Genomic DNA, 4,555 nt, shown 5'->3' with positions numbered 1-4,555 from the left:
TCCCCTGTCCTAAAATTTTTATTGTATTTATGTTGAAAGACTGGTTCTGGAGAGAATAGCAACTATAAAAAATAAGAATATGATAAAAACAATTATTGATCAGTGAAGATTAAAGCAAAAACTTTATGGTGCAAGTTAAATACACATTATGATTGGAACTTTTTATTCCTCTTAAGATGCAGTAATTTTTATAAAACAAATCCAACTTGATAAAATTCTTATTTTATACCAGGCCCCTTTATCCTCAATAGCACCATTGCCAGGTAATTACTTCCCTTACTCACTCTCCCTTATACTAATAATATCAATAAAAGACCACAAATTATATAGTTAAAGACAGATTATCTTAAAAATTAAAGAGTAAGATTTTAATTTTATATATTTTTAAATATTGAAAATAACTTAGCAGATATATACTTTATAAGAATGGGTTCACCACAAAAGGGGAGGCTGGAATGACTTTTGGGAATTTCATATTTCAATTTCACTTTAAATCAGAGTTTGGTGTAGTTGCCATTTCTCCAGTCATTCCTAAAGTTTTTAGGGAAATTATTTTTAAATTTATTAGATCTTCATTACCAGAAAGTTACTTAATAAAGGGGGGGCTTAAGAACCACCATAATTGGAGGCCTCTCTATTCTTACCACAGGCCGTGTTCTTTACACTGACTGTATAGAAAGAGGAGGTACAGTAAATGTACCCCATATACAGCTCAACACAGGCCCTTTGCCTGGTCTGTATTGTGAATTAGGGGACAAAAAATTTTTTTAAAAAATTAAAAAAATGCTCCCATTGCAAAAAAAAAAAAACCACCATAATAATGGCTTTGCTATTTTATTTATATGGTATTTATATGAATTTTAAACACATTTCTCAGTTAATGTCTTGCATATTCTATTTGACAAAGAACCGAATACATTTATATTAAAGATGGAGCAAGACTGCAGAGACTGGCACACATAAAAAAGAACTAGAACAAGAATAATCAGTGCTGGCTCAGATGCAGTGGAGAAATGACTCCCATTCACTTTTGGTGGGAATGTTGAGTGGTTCAACCTTTTTGGAAAACAATCTGGATATTCATCAAATAAAATCATGCTTCTATATGATCCAGCAATAGTACTCTTAAAAATATACCCCAGGAGCAACAACAACAAAGAAAAATGCAGAGATGCCCACTGCATTCCAATGTTCATTTCAGCACTATTCAAAATAGCTAGAATCTGGAAACAACTCAAGTGCCTGAGGACAGATGAGTAAATAAAGAATCAGTGGTACATCTACATATGGAATACTATGAAGCTGGTAAGAAAAATGAAGTCATGAAATTTGCTTATACATGGATAGATATGAAGAGTATCATGCTGAGTGAAATGAGTCAGAAGAAGAGGGATAGATAGTAATAGAATAATTGCACTCATTTGTTGTATTTTAAAAATAGATAGTATAGCTTGCACAATAGCAGTATCATAGCCAATGAGATATCTGAGGCTCGATTATTGCTAACACAAACAAACAAACAAAAATAGATAGTAGAGTATTAATCTCAAAAGTTAGTTGATACAAAGGCCAGGAGGACTAGTCCATGCCATAAATAGTGAGGGAGTAGAGTTAGGGCAAGAGAAGTGACCACTATGACAATGAGACAATGATAATTGGAAATGATCTTTCTGGACAAGAGCTGGGTGTTGAAAGGAAATAAAGGCATATTTTTGATACCTCATTTAGTAACAGTATTGCAAATCATGGGGTCTAAAAGGGAAAAGAAGAAAGATCATTTATGTTCTTACTGCCCTTTTTGTTTTATATGCCTTTTGTGAAATACATTTGTTTGTTCTTTATACATTTGTTCATCAAAAATGTAATTTTTAATGCTAAATGAATAACAGGGTATTCACATCGCTGGTTTAAAAGTTAGCTCTCTGGAGCTTGAGTGACAGTACAGAGGTAGGGTGTTTGCCTTGCAACTGACCTGGGATGGACCGGTTCAATCCCCGGCATCCCATATGGTCCCCCAAGCCTGCCAGAAGCAATTTCTGAGTGCTGAGCGAGGAGCAACCCCTGAGTGCCACTGGGTGTGACCCAAACACTCACCCCCAAATCTTAGCTGTTCTACTCACTAGTGCCATTTATTTTAACTCAAATTACTTCATTTTTATGGATACTGATATTTATTCTAGGATGAAGTAAATGAGAAAACATATGCCAAGTACATAATACAACAAAAGGCATATGACAAGCAGTAAATAACAGTATTTGACATCAGGATTCAGACTAATAATAGTGTCAACTAGGTGATTATCTTTCAGTCACCATAAGAGGTTAATTGTAAGTTATAAAAAAGAATGTAGAGTACTAAATTTGAAAGAAATTAAAGGCACATAAATTTGGTTACAATCTTGAGTCAACTGTTAAAGCTATTTTAATAGTTTTCAACTATTAAAGCAAAAGAATAAATAAATGGGCAGTCATCATGTTTGCACTGGGCCAGCTCCACAGACTCACTATTTTATGGAAAGAGATGTAAATCAAGCTATGAAAAATAATTGCTATACCAGCCATGCAGCAAAAAGTTGTCTATATTGGGAGGAGAGGAGAGGGTGAGCCAAACCCATTTTGCCTGTGGCTCTTCCTCATGGTCCCTTTACAATTTTCTTCAGGGTCACCAATCTTATCAAATTTTAGGTACCCTGATCTTTGAGCTGATATCACCAGGTTTTTGTTTTTGTTTTTTTAATCATAAGGGCATCCTCCTCTTACATCCTCCTTCTTCAGGAAGTCCTATCAATTGAGAACATGCCCACAAAAGACACTGTATCAGTAATAGTACCTTGAGTTCCTGAACAACTATATTTCTTTGATGCTGTCATCCTTATAGGAACACAACAATTTAACAGAATGGACAGCTAGCAACAAGAGCTTACTTCATCTTTTGCCATTGTATAAATGACTTTATTGAAAATACAATAGTTTTCACAAATTTTTTAGCCAATGTCCTTCTTTTCTAATTTTTTCTTTTTTTTCTTTTTTTCTCTATTCATTTTTTAAATAACTTTGAACTAACTTTCCTGAAAACAAATATATTCTGGTCAACTGTCAACTATGTGATAATTTTTTAAATAAAGTAAATAAAAAGAATAAATAACTGAATTATATTTTTAGGGAAGTTTGTTTTGAGAACCTTGTGTTAATGATGAAGTCTATGTAAAGGTGAACTATAAAGGTCATTAAGATACACTGCTATTTATTTGTCAGAATTATAATCTAGGCAACAGTATAAATAAAAGGTGGTGGAAGGCAGATTAGTATTTGAGGTCTATGAAAATTATTTTAGAAATAAAAATATTGGGAATCTAGTAATACAAAAGACAAAATGTAAGAAGATGATAGAGCAGTTGGTTCAAGAAATAATTTAGGGGCCAGATAATGGCACAGCAGTAGGGAACTTGTCTTGCACGTGACTAATCCACGACAGACTGCAGTTCAATCACCCAGTGTCCCATATGGTCCCCCAAGCCAGGAGCAATTTCTGAGTGCACAGCCAGGAGTAACCTCTGAGTGTCATTAGTGTGGCCAACAAATTAAAAAAAAAAGAAAGAAAGAATTTAAACATTGTACCTAGGATCAGAGGTTGAATAACTTACATAATGAAAACTAGAAAAAAATACTTAACAAAATAGAAGACACAAAAGATGGAAACAAACCCACTGCCAATGAATTGGGAATTCTAGAATTAATATTAATTAATATTTCTAGAATTAATATCTTTAAAACAGCAATACTTTTCAAAGCTTTATGTAGCTTCAATGCAATCATTACAAGGATACCCATGATATTTTTCAAAAGAAAAATGATATTTTTTTCAAAGAAATAGATTGAGTGCTTCTGAAATTAATATGGAACAATTACTCCACCCCCCCATAACCCATACTTCACATCCGGACAGACAAAGCAATCCTTGGGAAAAAGAAGATGGGATGCATCACTTTCTCCAACTTCAATTTACTACAAAGTTATAGTAATTAAAACAGTGTGGTACTAAAATAAAGATAGAGCCGCAGATCAACAGAATATAATTGAAAAGCCAAAGATATACTCTCAAGTTTATGGTCAATTATTCTTCTCTGAAAAAGAAAAAATTTAGGAAGTCTATGAAGGAAAGCATCTTGGTGTTACTGGGAGAGCTGATCAGCCACATGCCAAACAAACAAACAAACAGAAAAAGCACTCAGATCTCTTTCTAGAGCTATGCACAAGAGTCAAATCAAAATGGAATAAAGACATGAATTCATCAGGTACATACAGGAATATATAGGCTGAACTTTGCATAACATTGAAGCTAGAGGCCTCTTTAAGAGGCACTGGATAGGCAAGTAGATGCAAAGATAAATAAACAGGAGTACGTTAAAATAAGAACCTTCTGTACCTCTAAGGAAATGATAACCAGACAACTCACAGACTGGAAGAAATTTTTTGCCCACTACTCATCTGGTAGAGTATTAATATCCCAGCTCTATAAAGCACTGACAGAACTTTACAAAAAAAAAAAATCTAA

General features: G+C 33.6%; 1 non-coding gene across 1 annotated transcript; it reads left to right on the top strand.

Annotated features, from left to right (window-relative positions):
• The first annotated feature begins 627 nt into the window (after positions 1-627).
• LOC126010091 (small nucleolar RNA SNORA51) lies at positions 628-760 on the top strand. Its single transcript, XR_007496228.1, has one exon. It is a non-coding gene; the product is annotated as a small nucleolar RNA SNORA51 (small nucleolar RNA).
• Positions 761-4,555: the final 3,795 nt, after the last annotated feature.

The sequence above is a fragment of the Suncus etruscus genome, chromosome 5 (genome assembly GCF_024139225.1).
Source record: "Suncus etruscus isolate mSunEtr1 chromosome 5, mSunEtr1.pri.cur, whole genome shotgun sequence".
In the NCBI taxonomy this organism is placed as follows: Eukaryota; Metazoa; Chordata; class Mammalia; order Eulipotyphla; family Soricidae; genus Suncus; species Suncus etruscus.
Note: the sequence above shows the minus strand (reverse complement) of the source record. Positions and strands in the feature narration are given on the sequence as shown.